Source organism: Chlamydotis macqueenii, chromosome 4 (genome assembly GCF_036417535.1).
Source record: "Chlamydotis macqueenii isolate bChlMac1 chromosome 4, bChlMac1.mat, whole genome shotgun sequence".
NCBI lineage: Eukaryota > Metazoa > Chordata > Aves > Otidiformes > Otididae > Chlamydotis > Chlamydotis macqueenii.
The window spans coordinates 65,206,358-65,229,611 of NC_141559.1; the positions used below are offsets into that span (position 1 = coordinate 65,206,358).

At 43.6% G+C, this 23,254-nt stretch overlaps 1 protein-coding gene across 2 annotated transcripts in view; it reads left to right on the plus strand.

Moving 5' to 3' along the window:
• Window positions 1-23,254, plus strand: part of PPARGC1A (PPARG coactivator 1 alpha) — a 371,225-nt gene that overhangs the window by 191,660 nt on the left and 156,311 nt on the right. The window contains exon 1 of one of the 2 annotated variants that reach the window (XM_086747408.1): window positions 7,140-7,155. The exons of the other annotated variant lie outside the window; for it this stretch is intronic. The gene's annotated coding sequence lies outside the window, so the exon portion shown is untranslated. Of the gene's footprint in view, window positions 1-7,139; window positions 7,156-23,254 lie in introns of those variants that run through there. 2 annotated transcript variants of the gene reach the window in all.

The following is a 23,254-nucleotide window of genomic DNA, read 5'->3' on the forward strand; positions in this document are numbered from 1 at the left end:
TATGCGTCTTAGCTTGTATGGATTTCCTTCATCGTGAAAAGGAGCAGAAAATGTATACATGGCAGGAAGCAATTGCTGTGTGACTATGGTACACACAGACTTTTACAAGGTCCTATTGAAAGCAGAAATATTCACCTTGATGAAGTGATACACTACATTAAGGGCAGATGCACAACTGTTACAGAACTCTGAGTGCAAACTGAAGTTTTCTGTTTTCTGTTCTGCCTTCATGGCTGTACGGCTGTGTCCTGTTAGGTACCTGGCTTAGCATGCTATAGAAGGTGGGATCGAGAACCACAAAGGCAAAATAACTATAAACTCATTAAACTGTTCAGGCTGCTACCCCATGCTGACTCCTAATGAGGAGGTGGAAGGACCTCTGGAATGCACAGAGTGCATCCTCAGTTGGTGATGAGGGGTTTAGTATACTTTTAACTGTTCTTGAGTTTAGTATTGGTATTGTATTACTGTCTAGGGATCCAGATAAGAATCAGAGCACGGTACAAATGTGTTACAGAAAGGTGGCCACTGCCTTTTTGACTCAAACCCAGAAAAAGGGGCAATCCCAAGCACAAATACAGGCTGGGCAGAGAATGGATTGAGAGCAGCCCTGAGGAGAAGGACTTGAAGATGTTGGTTGATGAGAAGGTCAACATGAGCCAGCAGTGTGCGCTTGCAACCCAGAAAGCCAACCGCATCCTGGGCTTCATCAAAAGAAGCATGGCCAGCAGGTCGAGGGAGGTGATTCTGCCCCTCTACTCTGCTCTGATGAGACCCCACCTGCAGTACTGCATCCAGCTCTGGAGCCCCCAACATAAGAAGGACATGGACCTGTTGGAGTAAGTCCAGCGGAGGGCACAAAGATGATCAGAGGGCTGGAGCACCTCTCTTATGAGGACAGGCTGAGAGAGTTGGGGCTGTTCAGCCTGGAGAAGAGAAGGCTCTGGAGAGACCTGATAGCGGTCTTCCAGTTCCTAAAGGGGGCCTACAGGAAAGACGGGGAGGGACTTTTTGACAAGGGTGTGTAGTGATAGACAAGGGGCTTTAAACTGAAAGAGGGTAGATTTAGACTAGACATAAGGAAAAAATTCTTCACTATGAGGGTGATGAGTCACTAGAGCAGGTTGCCCAGAGAAGCTGTGGATGCCCCAGCCCTGGAAGTGTTGAAGGCCTGGTTGGATGGGGCTCTGAGCGACCTGGTCTAGTGGAATGTGTCCACGACTATGGCAGGGGGATTGGAACTAGATCATCTTTAAGGTCGCTTCCAACCCAAACCGTTCTCTGATTCTGTGAAATAAAGGGAATTTAGAATGAAGAGGAACATGTTTGAGTTAATATTTCATTCTCAACTTTTGTCAAAGCAATTTTCCTGCTCCTCCTTTCTGACTCCATCTTCCTCAGTAGGACTATTTAAGGACAGAGCTTCCAACCTTAACCCTGAATTACCTTCCTTTGGGGTTTAAAGTAAAAGGGTGGATATTGCTTTAGCGTAGGGGTTTTTGTAGTTTAATTTATTTTGATTGGTAAAGAATATTCATCACTCATTTAATTCAAAAGGTATCTATTGATTCCTTTCTCCTCATTTGGTATTTTCTGACATTTTATAGCACTTGCTATTGATTTATACAAAATCTGTAGTCCGAACGTCCCAAGGAGTGCTTTATTCACTTGTCATTTGCTGTTTTTCTTAACTAATAAATCTAACAGGCGTGTACATCCAGTCTGTTAAGATCTCGTGGCTCTACTTTCAAAGAGATGACAGTCTGGCACTAACAAATGAGTAATTCTTTCAGGCAGGAGCTTAGAAGTTGCAAGATAGGCAAGACAGAGAAACAAGCTCCTCCTTGACTGGTTAGCAAGACAAAGCAAACTCCTCTACTCAAAGGACACTTAGGTTAAAGTAGGGAAAATGCAGCTCTGCCTCAGCTTGTGGAATGTCACACTTTGTGGTGCTCTAATGACAACTTTATTTATAGCTTGTCAACATGTAATCAGTATAAGCAGCACATGTAGCAATACATACGAGAGCAGGTATGTCTGAAGTGCGCTGATCTGCCACGCTGTCCCCTTGCCAGGCGCTATAGTTAGTTCTGCAGGGTTACAGCAGAGCACAGGGACTCCATGAGGAGGATGGTGCCTTCAGCAGCCAACATCAGAAGTCTCCACGGGGGTTGATAGCCTAAACTGTACTTCCAGGAGTGGTCAGGGGATGTCATGAGCCCAAGTCTCACTGAAGGTCAATAGCATTAGGTCTCCTTCTTCACTGGTACCTTCTAAACTATCTTTTAAGTTTGGGTTTGGGAATGGGGTATGAGCCTTGTGTGATCTCATATATATGGGAGAAGATGCTGGAGTCCTTTGGAGCAGGGGGCAGCGAGGTCTATGGAGCTTTGAGTGTTTAGGAGGTGCCCAAACACACTCTTACTTGTGCTATGGGTGGTTCAGTCTTGGCTGTATGTGCTGCACTGTGCAGTATATGGGGATGGTGTTCAGCGAGACAAGGTGGCTGCAAGCGCTATCCAGAAAGATGCTGATTTTGCACGGAACCAGGGGAGGAGGAGTCCTCTGAGCAACTTAGCCCCTTGGGCATTAGATGTGTAAGTCTGAGAGCTGCCCTCCATTCCTCCCACTGTCAGCAAAAGCAGGTCCACGGGCTGATGGTTTGTTTCAGGCTAGGGTGGGTACCTGGGCTGAAGTCAGATGACCTGCCCTCAGAAAGTGCCTTCCTTCTCTCTCCTTTACTAAAGGGACCTGACTCAGGTAGGGACAGGTGACATTCAGGTTCCGCAAAGCGACGTGAGTGTCATCACCAGAAGCTGCCCTTGTCTCACTGTGTTTAGGACATATCCTGACTACGGCAAGTTTGACAACAGTTCCCTGTGGGCTGCTCTTTCCTGTCTCTGGCCTGTTGATGAATAAGAAGCACTGTGTGAATAGCTTTAATATAGGCTGTGTAGGAAATTATGTAGCTATGGCTTGGATTTAGTTCAGGAACAACTTAAGTTTTACCCTCAGTAACCACTGTCTAGTTAAAAGTTAAGAGGTACTTCAGAGTTTTCCCTTTCATGTATTACCATGCAGTGCTTCTTGATCTGGGTTGTACTTGAAGGCACTTACAAGCTTTTCCTCTTCACTCTCTTAGAAAGTGTTAGAGGGACCTTTTTGGTATAAAAATCATGCCTCCACAAGTTAAGGTGCCAGCCATGAGTCTGGCACTGAAAACATCGTATGTGCTGAAGACTTGTGATCCAGGAGGCAGAAATACATAAAGATGTTCTGCACTGAGAGATCCCAAGGATCCCTTAGTGAGTTTGCTGGTTCACACCGTTGTCCTCTGATGAGAAAACTCAGAAAATGAAGTTATTGCAAGGCTGTGATGGGTACGTGTGGCAGGAAAACAAAACCGTAGCAGGAATTTGATGCGTACCAGGTACTAGACTTCAGTGGTTAATTCATGTGGAGCTGGTAACAGATCAGAGTACAACGTTTGGTTAGGGAGAAGGAAATGAAAGGTGAATGTATCTAAGATTGTTAGGAAAACATAAAGCGTTATATGTTGAAATTTGATGGACCCATGCTGTGCTGTGTCTGAGCTGACCTCACCTTAGCTTTTGAAGGAGATGGTGAAAATTGCTTATATTTATCCTTGCATCCCTCCAACAACCATATCAATTAGTCTACTGATATTCAGCATGATGCTGAGTCTCCTCAGAGTGGAGTTCAGGGCTCCACTAAAGACCCCTCATAGCACTGAGGTCACCAGGACTCATCCAAACCTTTTCTTGTTGTATTCTCATTCCTGTTCATGCCGCTGAAGAGCAGATGGCTGACCAGGAGCTCTGGGCAACCAGCAGGACTCTAAGGTGGAGATGTCCTGACCATATCCGACACAGGTAATGCTACTGTGCTGGGGCAGACAGGCACGTAAGGGCTGCGTGAGCGTGAACAGCTGGTCCTTACCCAGAAGCAGCACCCATTTCACAGATCAAGTGTTCTGAAAAATCGGGATGTGCTTGGGTAGCTATTCAGTGCTTGAAAAAAAAAACAAAACTCATATTTTTCTCACTTTGCTTCTTCACACTGCTGGCAGCTATATGGTGGTAACACAGTAATAAATTGTGGATATATTAAAAAAAAATTAGCCTGTGGTTACAGTCAAATCCGATCCTCAGGATGGACTTCTGAAGCATCCTTGTTACCTTGTGCTGATAAATCTGTTCTCACGGTGGCACTTTTCTCACTATTGGAGATGGAATTGCGACGAAAGCCTTTTAGACTCAGAGCTGTAGTATTCAGGGATGTTTTGTTTAGAGCTGTGTAAAATCAAGTATGTTGTATGAACTTCAAGCAAGGTACATTTGAGCTGAGTGCTGGATTACTGAGAATGATGTATGGAACTTCCTTTAACTGTGTGGCGTTAGATTTGATTCTTAGCAAATAAGTAGGGGATTCATATGTAGGGGAAAATTGAAGTTCTCATTCTATATATTGTTTTTATTATGTTTTCTTTGCTTCAGGCTCTAACATATCAAAGACACTGTGGGTGAAAAAAAGGAGTTTGATTTCCATCAATAAATGTCTTCGTATTCTTGCAGCTCATACACAATTTGGGCTATTTCATGGTGGTGAAAAAGGCAAGGGAAAGTCACAAAATAATTCATTGCAATCCAGAGCAGCTTAGATTGGAAGCACTGCTAATATTTACAATTATCACCAAGCTCTTTCCCTGCGCTATCTGTCTTGGATTTAGAATTACGCTTCTGGCCCGGTACGAGTATGTCAGTATCTTGGTTTGCATCTGTCTTTGCCATATGCAGAGTAAGACGAGAATTCCTCCTGCTTTGTTTTGAATTTTTTTAATTGTACCCCTCCAAAATCAGACCAGCTGTTGCCTAGATGCTGCCTTTCGCAGATGACAGCGCTCTTAAAAAGCAAGCTTATCTCATCTCGAGGATTTGTCATTGACGTCCTTATATTTTGTTATCACCTGGGCGGTTGGATGCGGTATTGGCAGTACCACTGGCCCTTTCTCACCCTGCTAATGTGGGTCAAGCCCTCCTTTGCTGCCTGCCCGTGGGTGGGTAGCGTTAAGAGACAGAGCGTGTTCCGTCAAGGCCGTGTCCGTGGCTTTGGGTTACCTTTGCCTGCTGCCTCTGTTTAGTTTAAATACAAATATTTTTTTTTTTCACCCAGAAAGCAGAATTTCTGAATGCAAAGTTCCTTTGCATCTCTTCTGTTGCCAGCGTGATGCACCCCTCTGTGTCTGTGCAAGCATCTGGCTCCTTCCGGCGTTTGTCTGCTTTACCTTGTGCTCCCGGGGTCTAAAAATAAAACATCCGTATGTGTAAGAGGAGCCGGTGTTCATGCGCGCTCCCGGTCTGTAACACAAGTCCTAAAGTCACACTGAACGCAGCCAGACCCGGACCAACTGAGCTCCTCTGATTATTTAACTAAAAGGAAAAAGAGGAGGAAAAAAAAAAACACGGAGGAGAAATTGGGAGCTGCAGGAGGGAAGTTCACGACAGAGCCACGATGTGGAGCGGCTTACGCTGAACACGACTTGGCACGTTTAGTTTTATGGCGAGGACATTGTCAAGCTGTGGAAAGCCCAGATTTTGTGACAATAGATGTTTGCGAAACCTGGGGAAAATGGAAGTGTTTTCCAGCAGTCTGGAAGAATGGTGCAAAGGAAAGGGCTTTTGTTTGCATTGCAGCAGCCCTGTGCAGAGGTCTGACTCAGCCCAGGAGGAACGGCTGTGGGTCTGCAAGTAAAAATCCCCAGGAGAAAAAATGAACCCTAAAATTAATCCATTTTTTTTGTCTCCTTAGTAAATAAACAGCATGAATGACTAACAGTCAGCACTTAAAAAAATTCTTGTCCTAATAGTCATAAACTTTATGAATTTTAAAGATATCCCGTTATAATTTTTTTACAGGAAAGAGTTGTTTCAGCTAAAAGCATGCTTCAAAATTAATCTTTTATTTCCTTAGTACTTCCAAGAAAACAGTGTTTGGGGTTTTTTTTGTTCCTTGTCACTGCCTGAAACATTGATTTCCTAAATGCAATGAGTTCAGCGTTCTCAGCTAATCTGTGATAAATGCTGTAACAAAGTAGCAGGACAGACTCTCTCCGTTGTTTATTTTTGTTTATTTGGTAAAAAAAAGCCAGATGATGTTTTAAGGAGTTGATGGGGAGACTGAACTGTCTCTTGGTGGGATCAAAGATGATGGTGCTAGGTTAAGGAGTGATGAAGAATATCATACAGAAAGCCTGGCCATACTCGGAGTGTGCAGCTGGCATCTCTAGGTGTGATGTAGGGAGAGCAAGCTCAAGCAATTTTATTTTTTTTAAATGTCTTACATTGGGACTAATTTTTTTTCTGGTTTGGGGTTGGAATACGTGTGTCCTGCTGAACCCATTTCTGCATTGCTGAACCTGAGCTCTGAAAGAGCTCAGCAGCGAGTATGGTAATGAGCCCATTTCTATCAAAATGGCCTGTGTTATTATTCATGTTTATTGGCTGCAGAGCGGTTCAGGAAGCACTTTTCAAACAGATACGCTGAAATATTTTCTTTCGCACAGACCCACAGCTATTTGTATTTCCTTTGGTTGAATCCACCCCCCCGATGCAGTCTTAATTATAATGACAGCAAATGAGACAATTATTGCAATATGTGAAAAAAACACTTTGGGGAAAGACGCGTGAGAATACTTTGGATGGTATTAGCAGTTCTGCTATACTTTACATCTAATTAGGGCTGTTCCACAGTGTCACCAACCCTCTGTCATTACCCTGCGAACTCCCCGGCTGCAGCGATGCATTTGCTGGACCAGCGGGAACGTGTCAGACCGCGGTCACACTTCCCCAAATCTTTTTCACGTGTGGATCCTTCGTGTCAACCCTTTCCTTCCCCTCCCTTCCCCTCTCCCCCCTCGCCTCCCCCCCACCCGTGGTGTGACATTTTCTTCATGACAGTCTGTCTCCGAACTGCACTTGCCGCTGCCTCGGCGAAGGCTTACAGAGAGAGTGTAACAGCCAGTGGCCAATCGAGTTTGTGCAAGCTCCATCGGCGATGGATGAAACATCCACGAGAGAGAATAAGGACTTAGAAGAAAACTGGATAAAAGGGCTGCGACGGGAAGCTAGCTGGCAGGTTAGTGATACAAAGACATATGCTTGCACGTGGATTAAATCTCAGCACTAAATCTCTGAACTTTTTAACCGAAGCGCAGGTGAAACATGTATGTTTATTTGTAGCAGTGCCTGAAAGCATATTCCTATGAGAGCAGTTATCATTATCTTCCTATTTTCTTGGAAAGAATAGTTGTGAGATTCTGAAGCCACCTATTCCAAATTGTAGGACGAATAAGGAGTTTTATAAATCTGCGGACATTACTAAGTGCACACTTGCTTAATAAAGGTCCTTGCAATAACAAGTTGCAGGTGCATGCTGTAATATCAAAGGAAATACGTGGCTCCTGTCAGTATATATGCGAGTTTATTCCATTAAAAAATACAATACACCACCTGTCACCCTGTTACTTAATTGTGTCTTAGTAACTGTAACAAGGGGTTCCTTTTAGCTCCTTTTAATGAGGCAGCATCTTTAAATGCACAATGCTTGTTTTCTTTATTATGCTGGACTCACAATAGATATGTATGCAGTTCAATCCGAAGGCAAGCAGTTTTCATTAAAGTGTGCAGAGCAATAATGTTGACATTATGCAGTACCTTTCTGGAGTTTGCAGAATTAGATACCGTTTCAGACCTGCTAAGCCCCACTGAGTGGTTGTGATTGCTCTTTACGTTACATCCTAAGCATCCTCTATGCACTTTTTTCTGCTCTATTGCATTTTAATTAGTCAATCAACAATATTCAAGAGATGTGTCACCAAGTTATTTCTTTTTTTTTTCCCCTTGCTGCTGCTTACAAGGGATTTTAAAAGAAGATGATTATTATTATTATTACTATTTTGGTGATGCCATTATACAGAATTCAGATAAAGTGGCGATTTGATTTGTTCCTATCAGATGAAGCTGCGCAAGAGTCCCAGCTTGATAAGAGTTACTGCAGCAGTCTAAATGCTACAAGGCATGCTCTCTTCCCCCAGAAGAATTTCTGGTTTACTTTGGTCCTCTCCCCATAACTTTGCTGTAGGAAAGGAGAATACAAGTCTCTCTTCAGAGGAACGTGATCCTTGGTGTAATACTGCCTGTGGCTTTTGTGGGGGACCTTTCTGATCGTCTGTCTGTATCACTGATGAAAAGAAGTATAAAATCAGGATTTGTGACTGTAGAAGCCAAGCAATCCCGCCTGTCCGTGTCGCTGTAGAAGCAGGGGTGTGGAGGTGATGGAGAGGAGATGGTCACTATGCAGACACGGTGTGGGAGAACACTGCCCGAAGGAACTGGGCTGCACAAGTGGGTGACCTGGAGAGGGGAAGTCCTGGAGGAGATGAGGGAAAGGCAGGAGTAGAGCTGGAGGTGTCTGCAGCTAGTCTGTAGACCCTTTGAGTGACCTGGAAATCCGTTCTGCTTCTCTAATTTGTGCTGTTTCTGCCAGGTGAGGTGAGTGAAGAGTGAGTTGGGAAAACATGGAAGCAGTTTTCCTGTAGTATCTGGCTGGAAACCAAGCGTGCCATGGCAAGAATTAGTTTTCAGTCAGCAGCTCCTGTGTCTTTTTTGGGTGAGGGAGTGTTACACCATTACAGGATGGCGGTGGCAGTGCAGTGAGGGAAGAAGTCTCACGTGCTGTAGGTGCCATACCTACAGCCCTGAGATGGATAACGGTGGGACCTTCTCTTTAAGGAGACAGTGTGCCCTGCTACCCCTGCCTGTGTCCGCGACCGTTCTGCTCCTTCCCAGGCAGAAATACTGTCTTGGTTGACTTCCCCTTTGGCTGGAGCACGGGGACGACAGTGTAGCTGTTTTGCTGTGGGACTGCAACCCTGTTACACGTGACTGAGATTTTCAGAGAAGCCCCTGGGAAAGTGTTATCCAATTCTCACTCGGATTGTAACTCGTGCTATATTTCTTCACGCTGCAAGGTCTTTAGAAATCCCAGGATAGGGCAGAGCTTCAGTCTTGAAAAGAGCTGATTTAGAGTGAGTGCTGCAGAGCCCCAGCTCCTCTTCAGTCCTGTTTGCTGGGGAGCTCCAAGGTGATGGCGTACATCCTTTCTTCTTAAATGGGCCAAGTTTTTTTAGAGCTAGGCCCTTATATCCATATTTAGTCTCCTGAATAGGTGTCCTGATTTTCCGAAGTGCTGAGTATCCTGGGAAGCCAACGGATGTTTCAGTTTTCTTGGGCTTCAAGGTGCAAGACTCATGCTTCAGGTTGCGTGGCGGTGGGTACCTGTCACGTGGTCTGGGGGTAGGAGACAGGCTGTGGTGTTTGGCTGCATCTGGACATTCTGATGGCTGTGAGCTGCCTTTAAGAACTAATTAATGCACCTCTGAGCTGCTGCGAGGTCACAACCTCTCCCCCATGTCAGCTGTACGTGGTCGGTGAGCTGAAGGACCTGCCAATCCGTGGTGGCACGAGAGCAGTCCCGGCGCCAGGCACCAAACACGATGGAGAGGCCAGTCCAGTCACACGAGTTTCCCTCTCACTGTGAGAGACTTGGCAATTCTGACTTAGGACTTCGAAAAATCAGGCCACTTATTTAGCAGGCTAAATATAGGTTAAGCAACCAGGCTTGAGCATCCTGCTTTAAAAATTCTGGCGATAGTCATCTCCTATCCTACCTTTCAGCCAGCGCGCTCGTCATGCTGTGAGAGGTCTGTGCGGTAGCCCCATGCACATGAATAAACATCAACTTGCAAGTAAAAGGAGAAAGAAGCTTACAGTATTTCTTTTAAGGGGATATACAGTTTGGAAAACAAATTGCATTCTGTCTCCAAAAGGAGTCAGTTTTGTATTTAGTAAAAAAAAAAAAAAAAGCGGTGCTAAAATTATAATTCTGTTTTTATCACTTAGCTTTAACTTTTTATTTTCTATTGTTCTCATAAGCTCAGACTTTGCTGGAGTGGTCTGTATCTATTTTTGATTTTTCATGGAGAAAGGTGGGCTTTCTTGCTCCTCTTAGCAGACCTTCAGAACAGGTTTTCAAAACCTCCTATAATCCCTTCTCCTGATGTTTCCCTGGGAACAGCTTCTGACATCCGACAGATCTATAGCTGTCACAAAGCTGGCACAGTTTTACCACAGGCCAGGCATATATTTGGGTGACCACAGCCATGTGAATCGACTAAAGGTTAAGGAATCTATAAGGGTGTGGATGTCAATATTTAAAGAAAAAAGTCCTGCATATTTATAGAGACAAATGGATTTTCCTTCGCATTTACACATCCAGGGAAATATGTGCTCTCAGAGGTGCCAGAGTAACTCCAGTTGATTTAAAAGGGAATTTTTCTTCCGCAAATGAGAGCAAATGGTAATCCAAAATGTCCTGAGAAAGGAGCAGTGCACTGATCCAGCAACTTGTTGGAGCTGTGAATTTGTCTGCTGACATACTGAGATCTTGAAAGCCACAATTTTCTTCCTAATTGATGGCTCAATCAGAGTACAGCCTCTGTCTCAAGCTTACTTTAAGCTTTGTCCTTGATATGCTGAGTTATTGTGTAGCCTAAAACACGCTGCCTGTGTTGCAGAGGGAGGGATATAGAGCAAGAAATGTTTAAGTCGTTCCAGAATCATTTGGAATCTATCATGAAGATGGGCACGCAGTTGGTGAAAAATAGGCATTTTGTCAGAGCCTTCAGCAGTTTGATGATCGTTTCCTGCAGAATAATAGAAACAGACATGTCTTGCCATTTTCATTTAATTTTTAGGTCTCATGTACATTTGTGGGGAGTGGGAGTAATTTGGCTGAAATGAGATCTTACCAGGCTTTAGTAAAGCTGGGAACACAGCAACACATGGTATAAAGTGCAAGAGACACAATAACCTGTTTTTGCCTTTGCAGTGTGGTCCCATTGAGTTAATACTAATTGGAAAAGAACACTGGGTAACCAATATATATATGTATGATATATGCAGGCGTCTATCTGTCCATCTGTGTGGACATGTGCATGCAGTGTGTTCACATCTTCAAGGTACGGTAGTGCTGAAAATTGAATACTTTGGAAAGGGAGATTTAGAAATCCCTGCCTAAAGTAATATGTAAAATTTTCGTGTCCTGTCTAGAGTAGCCATTCTTAAACCTTGTAAAATTTCCAATTCCTAATTTAATAGTTTAAGAAGTATTTAGCTTTCTCAAATCTACTAAAATAATGCAGAATTTTAAGCTGTCATAATTTGGGGGGTTTGTTTCTTCCTCTTTTCAGAAGGGCGTAAGTGTTACTTTGTGATGGTGGAAACACAAGTTAAAAAACCTGCAGATTCATTTTAAAAAATATTTGTTTTGTCTGATCACAGTGCCAATGGCAATGTCCTTCTGTGTTGGTGATAGCCAAAACAGGGTTATTAAACACCTGATGATCCAGGCACGAAATAATCTACTACTTGTATTATTCCACAAGTCTTCCCTTTGTTCATCCACAATACTAGATGTGAAAATACTGGAAATTTTTACTTTATTGCTCAAAGCGTGCAAGATTCAGGTGTATTCTATCCAATAGCACCATTGTACTGCTTTTGCTGTCAGCACTGAAATCCTTCAACTAGTGAAGTTGATGACGTTTTTTGGGGTTTTTTTCGCAAGGGAGGGAACAGTCACATTTCATTTATTCTAGACTGATAACTTCTGAAACTGTTTGGTTTTTATTGTTCTCTTGAGTATTGTGTTTTCAAGACAATCATCATAAGATCTACCACTGGATTAATTTTTAACCTTACAAACGTGTTTTGTTGCTGGTTTCAGTATTTGAGGTACGGTGCGAGATCCACAGCTGCGGGGCTCCATGGCGATGCAGCGAGTTCCCCAGGTGTGGGTGGGCTGGCTGGACCTCCATCCCCTGGGTTACTCTGGGTGCCCTCAAAGGAGATTCTGGAGGCTTCACAAAGTGATCGCAGCCAAATAGAGACATATCGGAACTGGAAATTCTTTATTAGTTCTGCCTACAGTTGCTGTTTTGATTGTTGTTTTATTTGACTTCATATATTTAATACGTCTGCATGGTGCTTCAAAGTGTGATACCGACATAGGAAACTTATCTAGGAGTATTCTGGAGAAAATGCAGCTTATTCGTAGAGTAGAGGCTGTTTGTGAATGTCGGTGCAGTTCCATCTTGGGGTTACTAGACTCCAGGGCTGCTATTTGGCTGTGATGTTATCCGGGCACTCTCAGACCTTTGCTCAACTTGCCGCTTGTGATGTTAGGCACTGGCATATGGGAGAGACACGCGTGTTGTTCCCTCTTTGGAGTGCTGGCAATGATTAGTCCGTCCATGAGTTTGAGGGTTAGGCCCTGTACCGCGAGGACAAAATGATTTGCTTGATTTTCATCACGCCTGAGGAAATGTTCTCGCCTTGATGCTCCTCATCAGCTGCAGTGGAAGGGGAGTATCCCCTCGCCAGACAAGACGGTGTCAGTCCTTCTGAAGGCTGGGATCAGGCACGTAGCAATAAGAAAAGAGACAGAGATGCACCAGGATAATATGAGGTGTCTTTTTGATAGTAAAATACCTAATTAGCGTAAAGAGAAATAGGACCGACGTGTGATATCGTATGGGCTGTAGTTTTAGAAATCAAACGCCTGAAGACTAAACCGAGGCAGAGGTTCCACCAACCTGGGTTATTTAATACCCTGTGAAATGTGCTGTGCGTGCTGTGCTTAGCTTGCCGCTGCGCAGTACTTTAAGCCTGTTCATAACTGTTCACAGCACTTAAGATCTAAAGATACACTCATCCTTTGATAGGACAAGGTCAATTATTCTCAATTTCTTGCCAGTACCAAAGTGTTTATGCGGTTTTATTTATAAGCTGGGTTTATGTTTTTCTAACATTAAAGACATTTGGTAGTAAAAAAGGACATTTCATTTGAAGATTACTTGTTCTGTGACATATTTATATTAAAAAATGTGCATGCGTGTGTTCATATAAATGATACAAACCCTACCTTTTGGTTTCCCCAGGACACCTCTTAGCTCCTTTTTAACCTGACAAATGAACACTGTGCTATCTTGAGTTGCGTACGTGAAGGGTACGATGTGCGGAGGTCTGGGTCTGAGAATAACATTTGACTAGCTGCATTTTCTCACCGGGTAGTTGGGTTTGGTCTTAGAGGTGTTCCAGCTTTGTGTTTCTCCACTATGCTGCCAGAATGAGCACCCAAAGCCGCCTTTAGTGCTTTCAGTCTTTAATACCAGTACTGTTCTACCACTACCTGTAGAACAGCGGCTCCATTTCTGCAAAGCCTGAGGAGGCAGGAGTAAATCCGTCCCTGTGTAATGAACCACTTAAGCGTCTCCCTAAGAGAAGCCTGTGTTAACTGTCTGGCCTGATAAAAATGAGCTACTGGTTTGCTGATGGAAGCCTGTGGGCTCCCTGGCTCACGCTCCACTGGAGGCTTCAACGTGTTACCTACTCAGCTCTTCTAAAACTTTTTATTTTTGGCAGAGGGTATATTTGACAACTGACAAAAATAATCAAATAACATTTTTGACTCTGCTCTTCACTAAGTAAAAAACTGGCTGGATGACCGAGCCCAGAGAGTTGTGGTGAACGTAGTTAAATCCAGTTGGCGGCCGGTCACAAATGGTGTTCCCCAGCCCTCAGTACTGGGGCCAGTTCTGTTTAATATCTTTATCAGTGAACTGGATGAGAGGATTGAGTGCATACTCAGTAAGTTTGCAGATGACACCAAATCGGGCAGGAGCATCGATCTGCTTGAGGGTAGGAAGGCTCTGCAGAGGGACCTGGATGGGCCAGGGTCAGCTGTATAAAGTTTAACAAGGCCAAGTGCCAGGTCCTGCATGTGGGTCATGACAATCCCATGCAACGATACAGACTTGGGGAAGCTGCCCAGTGGCAAAGGACCTGAGGGTGCTGGTTGACAGCCAGCTGAACGTGAGCCAGCAGTGTGCCCAGGTGGCCAAGAAGGCCAACAGCATCCTGGCTTGTATCAGGAACAGTGTGGCCAGCAGGAGTAGGGAAGTGATCGTGCCTCTGTACTCGGCACTGGTGAGGTTGCACCTCAAATACTGTGTTCGGTTTTGGGCCCCTCAGTAGAAGGAGGACATTGAGTTGCTGGAGCCCGTCCAGAGAAGGGCCACAAAGCTGATGAAGGGTCTGGAGAACAAGTCTTATGAGGAGCAGCTGAGGGAACTGGGATTGTTTAGACTGGAGAAGAGGAGGCTGAGGGGAGACCTCATTGCTCTCTACAGCTACCTGAAAGGAGATTGTAGGGAGGCTGGTGTTGGTCTCTTCTCCCAAGTAACAAGTGATAGGATAAGAGGAAATGGCCTCAAGTTGGAGGTTTATATTGGATACTAGGAGAAATTTCTTTACTGAAAGAGTAATCAAGCATTGGAACAGGCTGCCTAGGAAAGCGGTGGAGTCACCATCCCTGGAGGTGTTAAAAAAATGTGTAGACGTGGCACTTTGGGACATAGTTTAGTAAGCATGATGGTATTGGGTTGGTGGTTGGACTTGATCTTAGAGGTCTTTTCCAACTGTAATGAGTCTATGATTCTGTGAATCACTTCTCCTTTATTTGTTCTCTCAAAATCTTTAAGGAAACATCTGCATAAAGAAGGCATTTCTCAGACATAAATATTTTACATTTAAACCATATTTACTAATTCATATTAAAGTTCTGGTTTCCATCAGGTATCCAACTCTCTGGTGTTATTAGTGTTTCAGTGTTCCCTGAAGGCTTCACGCTATGACTGACCCGCGTTGTGTCAGACTCGGGGCAATTATGCTGCAGCTCTGGAGGCAGGTAGTTGGCGCCTTAAGGAAGTGTTCACCTCCCTCTTCTCAGGTTATCTGACACAGAGTTTAGCCTGTTTACATCTCTTTGCTAATTTAGCCCCTTAGTTGCCTAGAAAATTACTCCCAGGCATGCTTGAAAGAGGAGAACAAATTATTTTCAAGTGAAGAAAAATATTTTTACTTACGTGACTTGTCTTTAAAATATGTTCCAGCATATTTCAGATGGAGGTGTGTGGCCAACATGCAGCTCAGAGTTCATGAGACTTCTGGAATTCATGCATGTTCTTACAAAAAAAAAGTATTGTTTATTTTTAAAAAATACTTCTAACTGATGGATCGTATATCTTTCTTGATCCTATCTCCCACAACTGCATGGCATGCAATTCAATGCTCATCTTGCTATGGCTGTTGGCTCATTCTTTCTGTTTTGCTGGGAAATTTTCACAAGCTCTGAATCTCACTCTGATCTGGGAAGGGGAGCAGTTGGTCATCAAGCCATCATTGGCATCTGCTCCTCCTTCCAGCAGATCCCAGTGTGCTACCATCGGCTGCACACCCCAGCCCTCATCCACCCCTGGGGCCTGGGCTCTGGGAGAGCAATGCCACCTGGCACGGCTCAGCCACCACCAAAGTGACAAGTAGCTGGGAACCCCTCCAGATGCCTCCACTTCACCCTTCCTTCTCCCCACCCATCTTTTGTCAGATATTAGAAAACTGTAAACTTCGCTTTTCTGATTCTTGGAAGAATCTGCTTTTCCAGTACTGCTGGAATTAGGGATAGTCATTGAGTGACACCAGAAATGACAGGACTAAGCGTTCACGTCCTACTCAGCCCTTGGTCTTCAATAGGAATGCTGCACAGCAGTCATATGCAAGCTGTGGTAGACTTCCTTGGTCGCTTTATTTGTAGGACAGAAGGCCTTCAACGTTTTAAATAGCTGACAGAAGGATCTATTCCCAACCCTTTCCCTCTAGCTAAACCTGTGATCTGTCAACCCCATCTCCAGGACACAGACAGTGCCGTAGTTTTGACCTTTCGCCGTATTATCCTCTCTGCTTTGCCCTAAGCTGGTTTTCTGCAAAATGAGCTGGATTTTGCTTCTTGGCAAGATAACTACAGAGAGCGGGAAAATCCAGAGGAGCTGATAGCATCTTTTGTTAGAGCTATTTTATTGCTGAGCAATTCCTTTATTTCTTTTATTTTTTTTTTTGGACACTCATAATGTAGACACAGTTGTATATTGTATCTATTTGGTTTTTATGGTAAAGTCATCAAATAGTACATCTTTTTGTATCTTCAGTTAGAATTCACTCCAAAATAACATCGTGAAGGAGGTGATACTTCATACTTCACTTTTGATTTTTTTAATAGGAAATTAAAAATATTTGGGAAATCGATTTTTCAACTAATACCATGAATTATAGGAGCTGATAAATGTGAAATTAATAGCTAAGAAAGCAGTCATTTCAGATGGATAATTTAGATTTTTATCATTTATTAATCATAAAAAGTAAACCTGCTGTATAACTAATTTTAGTTTTATCAAGAAGATGAATTGTTCCAGCTAATGAATGTATAGCTATTCTATGCCAAAGGCATTCGTAAGAATCTGTTAATCATTTAACTGTGTCATGGCATATGCTTTGTCTTCATAAACCAATTAAAACATGTAACTTCCTCCACTGAAATGCGTGTTGGTCTTCAGTGCCTACAGCAAATCAGAACAGCATTTGTCTTAAAATACGCTTCAATATTGCAGATACAAAAATTTAATGGGGTAGTGTCTCCAGGTAGGGAACATTGCTGTGCTGCCTGTACCATCGCCTTGTGAAGGCCATGCCTTTTGCAGTATTTCAGGGAGCCGATCCTACAAAAACTGGTCATGTAAGCTAGAGTGAAGGGCTTGTGGATGGTCTCACCCTGATCAACTGGAAATACTTTCCTGCTTAGGTTGAAGCATGGGCATAAACATGTGAAAACGTGACTTATATCTAGAACTGTCTAGATGGAGAAAGCCATTGGCGGTGGCAAATGTCACTGATTATTTAGAGCTGGGTCAAGGAGATAGCTTAGGCCTGGGGATGGTAGTGACAGATTTCAAGAGAGGTAAATCTTTATGTTTTTGAACAGATGGACTGTAGCAATGGAAGAAGGGCACTTTGTTGGAAGTTGTTTGTGGTGCAGATCTGCAGGCACCTGGGCGCTGGTAAAGCAGGTTGGAAGGGGCACTCTGAAGTTCTGTTTTTCACAAAAATATGGAGGCAGTTTTCAGCATTTTGGCCTATTTCATGCCTATCCTCATGAAAGATTTGGCCTATTCTTTGCCACGTTCAAGAAGAGTTGTTACTTTTCTTCTGATTTCACAGAGCCTGTGATTACTCTTTTGCATACCCTTCCTATTCAACAGCACAGCAGCGTCTTGGGCTTCCCAACCCCTGTTGTGAGCAGGCACTGTCCCCTGCTGCTCCTTGCAGCCTGGGCTCCCCCGAGGAGCACATCATGGCACGTAGGGCGGGCAGCAGCCTGTGGGAGAGGTGGTCTCCTATAATGAAGGTGCTGATGCACTGCTGAGAATCACAGAATGGTTTGGGTTGGAAGGGACCTTTGAAGAGCATCCAGTCCAACCCCCCTGCCCTGAGCAGGGACACCTTCCACTTGACCAGGTCCCTCAGAGCCCTGTCCAACCAGACTTTGAACACTTCCAGGGATGGGGCATCCACAACTTCTCTGGGCAGCCTAAATCTACCCTCTTCTCACTTGTTTGCGGTAGTTTTGCCAGATCTGCTTCCTTAGGCTGTGCAGAGCATCCTGCTGGCACTTTCAAGAAGGGAGGGATGAAGCCGTGACATCCAGCGTGATTTTTGCACAGTCTAACCTGGGATTTCACTGTGCCTCAGGTCCCTCCATGGCAAGTGGAGCTCCCCTCTTCCTGCCTGTTTTTTGTCTGTCTCATACATTTAGGACAATCTCTTGTCTATTTAAAATCTTTGGGATGGGGACTATCTGTTACATTAGATTTGTGTAAGAAATTACCTCACTTGGGCTTACTCTTGGCAAGGGTTGAGAGATGCTGCTGTAATACAAATAACAGCACTGATTGCTGCTGGAGATTTTCTTGAGGACGGCACATGCAGTTGAACGAAAGCTGGAGGTTAAAGGCTAGTAATTGCACTCCTGGTTATTTTTAGTCCATCCTAGAAGAGACAGAGATTTTTTTTTTTTAAATGGATTTTTATATTTAAGGAAATTACAGCTTTCTGGAAAAACTTCCTAGCTATGACGAAAAAGGAGAGGCAAGAGGGTGTTTAAATTTGAGGGCTGGCTTTCTATATTCTGGTCGTTCAAAGCTGTTTGTTCTGTCTCCTTTCTTCCTCCCAGTGAGGTGAATAAAAGAAAAATGTGAATGTGTTTAGGTTTTATTCACAGCATTGTCGTCATGTCAAAGCAAACACAGAGACAGACAAGAAGCCGAGGATGGAGAAATGTAAAGACAGCAGACACTCAAATAACCAGTTCTAGCTAATCCAACTCTAAACCACGTTTTGTTTGGCTGGTTAACAACCTATATGTTGCTGTACCACCTATACTGTGTTATTTTATTTATATCTTTAATACGTTATCTGTAGGCGACATTATGGGTGAAGCACTGTTGCTAAAAGAGAAGGAAAAATTATAGTTATTGCTATAATAAACAGCTTGAGAATATCTTTTTAAGAAGATTGCAGTAATACAAAAGGAAATAGCATTAGATTGCAACATCAATTATTTAGAACAATGTCATTATATTCATTTTTTACCCTATTTCTTTTCTCAGAGATAAAGTTCAGTCTTTCCAGCGTCAGGTTTCTGGAGCCATGAAATGCCTGCTTGGGTCAAAAGTCCACAGCTTTCTGATGAGCCGGGTCGTGAGACTAAGAGGGAGCGTGTCCTTGAATGGACGAGACCGAGGTTCTACCAAAGTGGAGGTGAGGGGGTGCCTGAGCACTCCCAGCATCGCTCTCGCGCGGCTCGGGCAGCTGTAGCTCCGCTGTAAGGGAGAGATGCCAGTGGCCTTAGGTTTTCTGGGACTTTGAGGAAAATAGTAATTTTAGGCCATCTTGCCCTAGTTTTAGCAGGCTTCTGGGAATAAGAAAGGGAAAATGGATCTTTGTAAAGACTTAAAGAATGTTGCTGAGAGGGAGGGGGTGAAATCAGGTCCTTATGGAGCACTGAACCTGGTTTATAAATGGAGTGAGGAAATGTAAGTCATAGTGCACTTCTAAATTTGGGGCTTTTGTATGGATATTACTTACTTAACTGAAGACAGAAACCTTCCCTGAAAAAGAAAACAGAATTGTGCCAGGCAGGTAGGATCGCTTGGGTTTCATTAGAAGTGAAGGCAAAGGTAAGAAGTAATCTAAAGAATAAAAACATTGTCTTTTTCTGTTTCCTTTCTTTTTAATTTTGTCCACATGTAAGAATTACTTCATGAGATAAGGTAAGGACATACTAGTAAGCATGTAGGTTGAGAACTTCACACTTTTTGGTTATATTAATGTTTAGAAACAATGCTGTGAACAACCCACTCAGCAATAGTTTTCTCACTGCAAATAAAATCTTCAGTGGCACAAACCTCATAAAAATAAACAATATTTTATATCAATGCTGAGTGAATACATGTAAGCTGTGAATATAGTTATGATAGCTGCCACTGCTTAAAGGTCAGTAAAGCATAGCATTAAATGGCACATTTTGTGCTCCTAGACACGTAACCCATGATAAATTTTATGCAGTACGTTTCTGAAATATCTAAAGACACATTTTCTTCAATAATTCACCATCCTTTAAAAGCTTTTTTTCCTTTTGACAATCAATAGCAGGACGTAGTGTCTATAAAAGTTGCTCGTACTGGACTTCCACGGTCAGTTTAATTGGAGGACAGATGATGTTAAACTCCCATAGCAGCTGACCTGTCCCCAAGCCGTTCCTTCTAGCTAAACTCATGACATGCAAGCCCAATCCGCAGGATATGTGCTGGACCTTCAGCCTAGTGCTGAGATCGTTCTGTCCAGGGCAGGTTTTTATTTTTATGTTTTGTCTCCCTTTGCAAGGTGATGGGTTTCTAAAGCAAGCGTAGGAGGACTCAGAACGTGTATTAGTAGGAGATACTTAGTGGGAAATGTCATCCCTATGACACGACTTTTTCCTGCTTCTGTTTGCTAGTGTAAAGTCAGCAGAAGTAAATTAGCTGGCAGATTTCAATGGAGACTGTTACTGGCGTCCTCTGCCAGATAGCGTGTGGAGTGCCAAATTAGAATTGATTTCTCAATAAAGTTGAGTTCAGCCTCCTCAACATAATCTAAGACAGAATGACAAAATCTCTCTCACTCACTTCTTAATTTTATTATTTTTGGTCAGTTTTGTTCTTGGATACTTTTGCTGCCCTAATTGCTTGTTATTATCTTTGTCCTCGAATCTTTTCCCTTGTCCAGGAGACCAAAACCTCGCCTGCTTTTATAAGCAATTCAGGAGTAAAGCAAAAGGGAAAGGACGTCTACGCGTTGCCTCCCTCGCCCCTCCTCGCGCTCTTAAGACTCTTTTGGCAGCAGAGCCAGGAGCGCAAGTTCCCTCTCCGTGCTGTGACTCAGAGGCTGAGAGCACAAGCTGTTTACAGTCCCATCCTCATTTCTCCTTCCCACTCACAGCACGTTGCTTTGGGAACCACCAACCAACCTAATTAAAACAAATTTTTCCTATTGCGGGAGCAATTCCCCAAATGCTCCGCCTCGCCAGAATCATGCTGTGTCTGCTCAGTTTGCTTCCTCCATCCAGCTCCCGAAGAGACTCATCTTACTATAAAGAAAATCAATGCCTTCTAATGTGGCTTTAATTCTTAAATTCAGCGCATTTATCACGCATACTTCTGGGGAACCTAGTGAAATATATGGAGGTGAAAAAAGGTCTTCTTTTAAAAAGACCTGCGTAGTAAGTGACTTCTGAAATGCTAGCAAAGCCTGTTACATGACCCAGTAAGAGAGCTATTCAGATTAAATAAAGCAGGATTTTAAGTGGGGAGGTGCAAGTGGAAACACAAGATGGCAGCACTGGAAGCATTGCAGAAGGTCTGAATGTGTAACCACCACCTGGAATTTACTGGTTTGATTTCTGCTGCAGACAAGGCACTGCATCTAGTTGTTATGCCTGGCCCAGCCATATAGGCTTGCAAGGACAGCAAGACTTCAAGGTGTCGTGATAACTGTCCTCTTTCTCCAATGACTGGGACTGATTTCTCACCCCAAGTGAACTCCAGCAGCAGAGCTCGGTGAGGTTGGATGGCTCTGACTGTTCATATCAGTTTTCCAGAGCACTGAAACCTTCCATCCCTCAGCTTGTGCTCTGGAAATCAAAATATGGCATGGCTTCTGAAATCCCCTCTGGTGCTGTTGGAAATACTTGTGTTTGAAAGTGTTCATCTGGTGTCACTTGGGTACCTGTAGTTTGTAGGCTTAAAAGGCATAGGATTATGCCAATCCTGTTTTGGCAAAGGTAGAGTTTCTGAGGAGTGCTGAGCAACACAGTAGGTCTGTGACATTCCTGAAAAGACTTATCTTATTCAACTTTTTTTCTGACTTATAGTTCGGCCGCTTTCTAAATTTCTCCATCCATCAGGACCAGCTGCCATTACGTTCTCTCCTTTGCCTGTTTTTGGAGAGCATCATGCATGTTCTCCCTGGCTATAGGAGTGAGAACATGACTCCAGACCGTTTTTTCTCTTTTTGTCTTTTTTTTTTTTCTTTTTTCTTTTCCCTTGTGAGATGGGTAGTTTTTTGAGTATTGAGAGTGTCCTTTCTGTTCCTTTAATTCTCCACACCGATGTAGTATCTAGCCATCTCCCATGCTAGATTGTCCTTTCTTCTTCCCTTTTCCTCTTAACTTGCTGTGATTCTAGGTCTCTTTGTTCCCACCTGTATTCTGCTTATTTCTCTCTCTGCGTAACTACACCTAGAGCCTAAATCGTGCTTTACAGATGTTTACTACTAAATCTTTGAAAGAACTGGAAATACGCAATACTTACTGCTTTAGTTTTACTTATTTGTGAAACTTAGGTTTTTCTAGTGTGAGCCAGAAATAAACTCCATTGTCATCACTTGTTGCAGCATGGGTATCAAGCTACCAAATGGCTGCCAAAACCTATGGAGAGAGTAAGTGCTTGGGCTATGGGCTTTCAGGCATCTAAGAGCACTGGCTCTGTTCCAGCAAAACACTGGACCGTATGCTTAATTTTGAGCACGTAGACAGCCTGATGGAAGCGGATCGGACTAATAATATACTTAATCTTCATCATATTCCTAACTACCCATGGGCTGGTGGAGCATCAGAGTTGCTTGTACTCCCAACCCAAAAGCTGTGATGGAGTAGGAAGTGGGATAACTGAAGTATTGACTAACTAAATTAAAGCCTTTTACTGGAGAGGAGGACTGCTGTTTCCAGCTCTTCCCCGCTGCAGAATGCGGGAGTGAGAATTTTGTTCAAAGGAGCGGTTGTCTCTCCTGAGTGCATATGCAGACTGACTGGTGGATCATGTGGATGACTGTGCTTTCTAGAGTTGGCACTGGTCGTGAATGAGGTGATCATTTCAGGTGAAGGGGCTGGGACGCGAGAGTCCTCATTCATCTCTGGAAAATTCTGTAGCAGACATTTTTATGCTCTCAAGCTTCTATCATTTACCTTTTGTCTAAGATCTTAACTGCTTCAGCCATAGGCTAGGAAGGACCAAGTGTTGGTGTAGTGTATCCATTATCGGGCAAAGAGGTCCCCTCATCCCAATGGGTTTGGTCCTGAGATCTCTCCCAAATACTGACACAGGTTTGGGGTTTGCCCTGCTTTCCTTCTTGCCTCTTTGGCTGGAGAGAACAAGTGGATTAACTAACACTTCGGAGAGAAGTGTTCCTGGCAGCTGATGAGTCTCAAAATGTTGGTTCTCAAGGCTCTCTTCACAAGGGAGTTAGTCCTGTCTTTTGCCAGCAGGTTGAAATTTGCCTCTGGATTTATTGTATCAAAAAAAGAGAAAGAAAAAGAACAAAAAAAAAAATCAGGAGAATGGGGATTTGTAAAGATGTGGTTTGGTGGCTGAGAGCTTATCCCACAGAGAGTCTGGAGTGGGGTGTGTAGGGTACAGCGACAGAGAAAATGAAAAGTGCTAGGTCATCCTGTCCTCTTCTCAGGCAGATGCATATCCCCTTGGTAGCGCAGGTTTATTTGCAGGAATGCTTTGTCCCTGAGTCACGCTGGTTGGGGAGAGGCTGTTACATATGCGAAAAGAAAAAGAGAATATACTTGGGTGCTTTGTCTTCTAGAATTTTCGCTAGTTCCCCAAACTAGCTGTTTTTGATGA